We start from the raw sequence: 9006 nt of genomic DNA on the forward strand, positions 1-9006 counted from the left end.
TATCCCCATTTCTCTCTCTTCCCCTCTCCCCTCCATTACTCCTTCCTCCTTTTCACTCTTCCTCCTCTTCCCGTTCCCTCCATTGCCCTCTTCACATTTCCCTTCTCCCATCTTCCTCCCCTTCCCCCTTCCTCTTCCCCGTCCCCACTACCCACTCCCCCTCTTCCTTCCTCCCCTTATCCCCTCTTCCCTTCTCCCCTTTCCCCCTCTCCCACTGCCCTCTCTTCCCCTTCTTCCTCCCCCCCATTACCCCCACCCCTTCTTCCTTCCTCCCCACCCTCCCCTACCCTTTCCCCCTTCCTCCCCTTCTCCCCTCTTCTTCTCCCACCCTGCACCCTTCCCTCCATCCCCCCTCCCCCCTTCCCTCCATCCCCTTACCCTTCTCCCCTCTTCTTCCCCCCCCCCATCACCCCTATCCCTTCTTCCTTCCTCTTCCCCTTCTCCCCCTTACCCTCCCCCATTACCCCACCCCTTCTTCCTTCCCCCTCTCCCCCTTCCCTCTCTTCCCACATTATCCCCCCACCCCTTCTTCATTCCTCCCCTCCCCCTTCCCCTTCCCCTTCTCCCCCCATCACCCCCACCTCTTCCTTCCTCCCCTCCCCTCCCCCCTCTCCTCCCCTCTTCTCCCCTCTCCCCTCAAAAGGAAGACACGTCGAAGAAGAAAATCAAGAGGTCGGGTCTTTCTGAATACAAGATTTCATATGCTAAATGGGGCTGCCTTTATCCGGCGCGCAAGTCTTTTAAAGTGGCATCAGAGTCTTCTAAATGTGAGCGGATGGGAGGCGGGCGAAGCAACGGAAGAGATGGGCCATGATTTTTGATTTTGTTTTTTTTGAAGAAAAGAATAAAAAAGATGTTGATATTGAGGTTTTTTATGTTTTTTTTGTTTGTTGGTAGGTTGGTTTTTGTGAGTTTTACGTTTTTTTTATGTATTGTGTTTTTTTCACTTTTACCATCAAAGTGGCATCAAAGTCTTCTAAATGTGAGCGGATGGGAGGCGGGCGAAGCAACGGAAGAGATGGTCGAAAATTTAGTTTTTTTGTTTCTTTTTTTTGAAGAAAAGAATAAAAAAAATGTTGATATTGAGGTTTTTATGTTTGTTGGTTGGTTTTTGTGAGTTCTACGGTTTTTTTTTATTTATGTATTGTGTTTTTTTTTTCATGTTTACCATCAAAGTGGCATCAAAGTCTTCTAAATGTGAGCGGATGGGAGGCGGGCGAAGCAAAGGAAGAGATGCACGATAATTTTTTTTTTTTTTTTTTTGAAGAAAAGAATAAAAAAGATGTTGATATTGATGTTTTTTATTTGTTTGTTTGTTTGTTGGTTGGTTTTTGTGAGTTTTACGGGTTTTTTTATTTATGTATTGTGTTTTTTTCATTTTTATTGCACGATGATTTTTTTGTTTTTGTTGAAAAAAAGAATAAAAAAGATGTTGATATTGAGGTTTTTATGTTTTTATGTTTGTTTGTTGGTTTTTGTGAGTTTTACGGTTTTTTTTTATTTATGTATTATTATTATTTTTTTTTTTTTTTTGAAGAAAAGAATAAAAAAGATGTTGATATTGAGGTTTTTTATGTTTTTTTATGTTTGTTGGTTGTTTTTTCTGAGTTTTACGGTTTTTTATTTATGTATTTTTTTTTTCATTTTTTACCATCTATTGAGGTTTTTATGTTTTTTTGTTGGTTTTTGTGAGTTTTACGGGTTTTTTTATTTATGTATTGTGTTTTTTATTTTCATTTTTACCATCAAAGTGGCATCAAAGTCTTCTAAATGTGAGCGGATGGGAGGCGGGCGAAGCAAAGGAAGAGATGCACGATAATTTTTTTTTTTTTTTTGAAGAAAAGAATAAAAAAGATGTTGATATTAAGGTTTTTTGTTTGTTTGTTTTTTTGTTGGTTTTTGTGAGTTTTACGGGTTTTTTTTATTTATGTATTGTGTTTTTTTTTTTCATTTTTACCATCAAAGTAAAAAGAATAAAAAAGATGTTGATATTGAGTTTTTTTATTTGTTTGTTTGTTTGTTGGTTGGTTTTTGTGAGTTTTACGTTTTTTATTTATTTATGTATTGTGTTTTTTTTTCATGTTTACCATCAAAGTAAAAAGAATAAAAAAGATGTTGATATTGAGGTTTTTTATGTTTTTTTGTTTGTTGGTTTTTGTGAGTTTTACGGTTTTTTTATTTATGTATTGTTTTTTTTTTCATGTTTACCATCAAAGTGGCATCAAAGTCTTCTAAATGTGAGCGGATGGGAGGCGGGCGAAGCAACGGAAGAGATGCACGATAATTTTGTTTTTTTTTATTGAAGAAAAGAATAAAAAAGATGTTGATATTGAGGTTTTTTTAATGTTTTTTTGTTTGTTTGTTGGTTTTTGTGAGTTTTACGGGTTTTTTTATTTATGTATTGTGTTTTTTTCTTTCATTTTTACCATCAAAGTGGCATCAAAGTCTCCTAAATGTGAGCGGATGGGAGGCGGGCGAAGCAAAGGAAGAGATGCACGATAATTTTTTTTTTTTTTTGTTGAAGAAAAGAATAAAAAAGATGTTGATATTGAGGCTTTTTATGTTTTTTGTTGGTTTGTTTGTTGGTTTTTGTGAGTTTTACGGTTTTTTTATTTATGTATTGTTTTTTTTTCATTTTTACCATCAAAGTGGCATCAAAGTCTTCTAAATGTGAGCGGATGGGAGGCGGGCGAAGCAAAGGAAGAGATGCACGATAATTTTTTTTTTTTGTTTGTTTTTGTTTAAGAAAAGAATAAAAAAGATGTTGATATTGAGTTTTTTTATGTTTTTTGTTTGTTTGTTGGTTGGTTTTTGTGAGTTTTACAGGTTTTTTTTATGTATTGTGTTTTTTTTCATTTTTTACCATCAAAGTGGCATCAAAGTTTCATTTTTTAATATTTTTTTTGAAGAAAAGAATAAAAAAAGATGTTGATATTGAGGGTTTTTTTATGTTTTTTTGTTTGTTTGTTGGTTTTTGTGAGTTTTACGGGTTTTTTTTATTTATGTATTGTGTTTTTTTTTCATTTTTACCATCAAAGTGGCATCAAAGTCTTCTAAATGTGAGCGGATGGGAGGCGGGCGAAGCAAAGGAAGAGATGCACGATAATTTTTATTTATTTTTTGTTTTTTGAAGAAAAGAATAAAAAAAGATGTTGATATTGAGGTTTTTTATGTTTGTTTGTTTGTTGGTTGGTTTTTGTGAGTTTTACGGTTTTTATTATTTATATATTGTTTTTTTTTCATTTTTATTGCACGATGATTTTTTTGTTTTTGTTGAAGAAAAGAATAAAAAAGATGTTGATATTGAGGTTTTTTATGTTTTTTTGTTTGTTTGTTGGTTGGTTTTTGTGAGTTTTACGGTTTTTTTATTTATGTATTGTGTTTTTTTTTCATGTTTACCATCAAAGTGGCATCAAAGTCTTCTAAATGTGAGCGGATGGGAGGCGGGCGAAGCAAAGGAAGAGATGCACGATAATTTTTTTTTTTTTTTTTTTTTGAAGAAAAGAATAAAAAAGATGTTGATATTGAGGTTTTTTATGTTTGTTTGTTTATTGGTTGGTTTTTGTGAGTTTTACGTTTTTTTTATTTTATCTATGTATTGTTTTTTTTTGTCTCTTTTAATTCTTGTTATTATCTTTTCATTTATTTAATCATTTTTTACCTAAGGGCGAACGATGACATGAAGTTTATAAAATAATAATAAACAAAATTCAGTATATGGCGATGTCGAGTTTTATTCATTATTTATCTTTTTTTTTGTACGTTTTTGTTATGATTGTGTCCTTGTTCCACGGAGGATTAGCTTTTTTGTTTATTTGGATTTTTTTCTTTTTTTTGTATTGTGATAGATTTTAGAGGGAAAAAAATATGTTCCGTGGAATGTATGGGATATGAATGTACAATACATACTCGCATTTATGTACAGCATATATATGTGCATATGAATGTACATAGTGCATGTAGGCCTATGTGTGTATATAACAATAAGGTAATAAAAGTTACAGTAACTACAACAATAACAACAACAGCAACAACAATAATAATTTAATAATAGAAATAAAGATGGTAATATATGAAGGTAGCTGTTAATAATAATCATAAATATAACATGACAATATATAATTACGCATATGTATGAAATATAACAATATAAATATATATATAAAACATGACAATATATATATATATATATATATATATATATATATATATATATATATATATATATATATATATATATATATAACACGAGTCCTAGCAGGGACAGCGAGCGTCTGTAATCCTAATAATAGCATTGCGTCATGATACGAAGGGGGGGAGGGGGAGGGGGGCAGGGGGTCGCTTTCCATCAGTGGAAGTGGTTGGTCAGATACACGGGGGGTGGGGGGAGGGGGAGGGTGGGTAAGCCTGGTTTGTTTTCTGTTGATTCTTTTATCTTGTTTTTTCTTCCTTTCCTTCTCTCTTTTTTTGGATCTTTTATTTATTTTTCTTTCATTTTTTTTCTTTCATATTTTCAGTGTTTTTTGTTTTGTTTTGTTTTTTGTTTTTGACTTTGCACTTTTTCTTTTTTTGTATTTCTTTTTTTGTATTTCTTTATTCTTATTTCTGTTTCCTTTTTATTCCTTTAGTTTCTCTCATCCTCTTCCTCTCTCCCTCGCTCCCTCACCCGCTATCGCTCTCTCTCTCTCTCTCTCTCTCTCTCTCTCTCTCTCTCTCTCTCTCTCTCTCTCTCTCTCTCTCTCTCTCTCTCTCTCTCTCTCTCTCTCCCTACCTCCCTCTCCCTGCCCCTCTCTCTCTCTCTCTCCCTCTCCCCCCCTTTTTCTTTAACAATATATGACGTAAGGAAAGTTCCCAAACCCAGTGTGTATAGCTTTCTGAAATTTTTATTATAATTATTCTTTTTTTATTATTATCTTTTTTTTTTGTGTAATCAAAACTTGCAGCTATCTTTTCCATTTTAATCTTTTCTTAAGAGCGGAACTTGCAGCTTTCTCTCTCTATGAAAACTCCGAGGAGATAAGATTACAGACTTACTTCCTTTATCTAAGTACAGGAATTCTTAATTTTTGGATAATTGTGTGTGTTTATGTGCGTGTGTGTATGTGTCTGTGTCTGTGAATGTGTGTGTGTGTGTGTGTGTGTGTGAGTAAATGCTTTTGTGTGTGTGTGTGTGTGTCTGTGTCTGTGAATGTGTGTGTGTGTGTGTGTGTGAGTAAATGCTTTTGTGTGTGTGTGTGTGTGTGTGTGTGTGTGTGTGTGTGTGTGTGTGTGTGTGTGTGTGTGTCTGTGTCTGTGAATGTGTGTGTGTGTTTGTGTGGGTGAGTAAATGCTTGTGTGTGTGTGTGTGTGTGTGTGTATTTGTGTGTGTGTGTGTTTGTGTCTGTCAGTAAATACTTGTATGTGTGTGTGTGTGTATGTATATATATATGTATGCGTCTGTGTCTGTGAATGTGTATGTGTGTGTTTGTGTGATAGTAAATGCTTGTGTGTCTGTATGTGAGCGCGTGTGTGTGAATGTTTATGTGTGTTTATGTGCGTGCGTGTATGTGTATGTGTCTGCGAATGTGTGTGTGTGTGTTTGTGTGTGTGAGTAAATGCTTGTGTGTGTGTGTGTGTGTATGCGTCTCTGTCTGTGAATGTGCATGTGTGTGTTTGTGTGAGTAAATGCTTGTGCGTCTGTATGTGTACGTGTGTGTGTGTGTGTGTGTGTGTGTCTGTGAATGTGTGTGTGTGTGTTTGTGTGTGTGAGTAAATGCTTGTGTGTGTGTGTGTATGCGTCTGTGTCTGTGAATGTGCATGTGTGTGTTTGTGTGAGTAAATGCTTGTGCGTCTGTATGTGTACGTGTGTGTGTGTGTGTGTGTGTGTGTGTGTGTGTGTGTGTGTGTGTGTGTGTGTGTGTATGCGTCTGTCTGTGAATGTGTGTGTGTGTGAGTAAATGCTTGTGCGTCTGTATGTGCGTGTGTATGTATGTGTGTGTGTATGCCAAGTTTTAGAGAGATCTTAATTTGTTTCTGTTTACTTCGTTCACGAAAAGTGCACCACAAAAATAATGATAATGAAAATAAAAGATAGAAAAACAAGAATCTAAAGAAACAAATGATGAAAACAAGAATAAATGAAAAATAGATACCATTAATTATGTCTCTTAAGCGTACCAACAACAATAAAGATGATATTAAAAGAAAAAAATAAGAATTAGATTAATACAAAACATGAAAATACAATCATAAGAAAAATGGACAGAAAAAAATACCCTTAATTATGTTCCTCAAGCGTATCAACAACAATAAACATGATAATAAAAAGAAAAGAAAAGAAAAAAATAAGAATGAAAATAATAAAAAATATGAAAATACGAATAAGAAAAAAAATACACCCACTTGTGCCTCTTAAGTGTCCTTAAACCGAGTGCGACTCATGACAAAGTCCTCAGTGGCGGGATATAAGAAATCGATAATGGAACGAGGATTATGAAGGACCTCAACGTGTTCGCTATTTCCATGAGAGTCAGGGTGTGGTTGGAACGCGGTGACACGTCCAAATTCAAATTCAAATGGCTATATATATCTTTTTATCTAGTATTTATTATTTAGTAATTTGTTTATTTATTTATTTACTTTCTTTTTTTTTTTTTTTTTTTTTTTTTTTTTGCAATGGCCGTCCTTTTTTCTGATTACCTCTTGTTGATGCTGTGAAGTAATGATAAAGAATGATAATGAATATATATATATATATATATATATATATATATATATATATATATATAGGTGAAGAACAAAAATTAATAATGATTAAATGGAATTTTCTCAAAATACCCTCAATATTTTCGCTGTTCTTCATTCTATTCGCCAATATTACACCAAAAATATAAAAAAGTGATAGATATCGATAGATAGATGAGTTTAAAGACAAACAGAAGTAATAATATATTTCTCATCCATTTTTTCGGGGCAAAAAGTAGTGATGATGAAGAGGATAATATTAATGATGTTAATGATATTGCTAATGATAATGTTTATAAGGTTAATGGTAATGGACATATCAATAAAATTATAATGATAAGGTTGAAGAGTTAATGATGGTAATTATAATGAAAATACCAATAAAAAATAGATTAGGGATATAGATCATAGGAAAAAAATCATTTGAATAAATATCACATTGATAGCAATAATGATGAAATTGATAAAGATACCAACCTTTATTTCATTTTTTACTTGATTTTTTTTTCTTTTTTACTTATTTTCTATTTTTAACATTTCACTTACACTTTTTTTTTTTTTTTAACTTTTTTTTACTGTTATTATTTAGATTTATTTATTATTATTTAGATGTTATTATTTCTTTACCTTTTTCTTTCTCTTTTTCTTAAATAATTTTTTTTTCTTAAATTTAATTTTTTTCTTTTTCTTTTTCTTAAATAATTTAATCTTTTTCTTTTTTCTTTTGTTTGCCTCAGCATGCTAATTTCCCCTCCTTGAAGCCCTTACCTGCAGCCTTCACTAATCTACCTGTAATTATCCCTCTTCCATATTTGGCAGGTGCGTGGGAGCGAGGCGGCAAGGTGGGACTTGGCTTATATATATATATATGTTTTTTTTCTTTTTCTTTTCTTTCTTGTTCTCTGTCTCGTTTTCTTTCATTCATTTTTTCTCTTTTTGTTTTCGTTCTTTCTGTCTTTTTTTCTTTCTTTCTTTTTCATATCTGTCTATTTTTTTCTTTCTTTTGTTATTATTATAGTTATTGATTTCATTATTGTCATTATCATTATCACTATCATTATTATTATCATTACTGTTATTATTACTATCATTACTGTTATTGCTATTATTATTATTGTTATTGTCATTATTATTATTATTATTATTATTATTATTATTATTATTATTATTATTAATGCTATTGCTACTATTATCATCATTATTACTGTTGTTATTATTGTTACTATTGATTGATACTGTCATCACCATCATTACTAGTATTTTTGTTGTTTTTGTTATCATTATTAAGATTATCATTATTATCATTGATATCTTTTCATATTGTTGTTATTGTTATATACAGTATATAAATGAATATAAAAATGCATAAAATGTAGATATTTATTCATATAGATATAGAATTAGGTATATATAGATAACAAAGTTACCTGTATGTGCACATTTACACGTGTGTTATTTATTTATTTATTATTCCATTTAAGTTTTGACAAAAAATGAGAGAAAAAGATTAACAAATAAACAAAACGTGACGTCACACATCCGGGGATTCGAATTAGGTATATATAGATAAGAAAGTTAATTGCATGTTTTTTTTATTCCATTTAATTCTTTATAAAAAATGAGAGAAAAATATAAACAAACGAATAACCAAAACGTGACGTCACACATCCGGGGACTCGCCCTGCGAAGGGAACATGGCGGTTGAATGGCGGGCGACCGTTGCCTGGCATACATAAATAGCCTTTGCAAAACACAATAGCCGCCCTGGCAAATTTCTGCACATTCTCGCACAATGCCCCTCCATCTCTGTTGTCGCAATTCGCCATGAAAGGAGCGCAGTAGGGCCCGAATCCATCTGTTTCGAATCAAAAAGGCAGCCGACGCCATCTTGCGCATCCCGATCTTCGCTTTCTTGCCGCGAGGAAAGGAATGTTTATGGCGCCGTTACTGTTATTTGGCGGCCGTTACTGTTATTGTCGTGCACGATTATTATTCTCTCGTGTGGATGGTTTATCGCTCCTCCGACGGTTCGTGATTGCAATACCGCTTGTTGCTAATGTCAGTATTGGTAATGACTCTGTTGTGAGGTTTCGGTTATTTTTCGAACTAATTTCAAACTTTGTTATAACGTTCATTATTACTATTAGTTTCTGTTATCATTATCATCAATTATTATCGTTATCCCAATCGATATTATTTTTTTGTTATTATTATTATCATTATTATTATTATTATTATTATTATTATTATTATTATTATTATTATTATTATTATTGTTATTGT

Source organism: Penaeus vannamei, chromosome 41 (assembly GCF_042767895.1).
Source record: "Penaeus vannamei isolate JL-2024 chromosome 41, ASM4276789v1, whole genome shotgun sequence".
Classification (NCBI taxonomy): domain Eukaryota; kingdom Metazoa; phylum Arthropoda; class Malacostraca; order Decapoda; family Penaeidae; genus Penaeus; species Penaeus vannamei.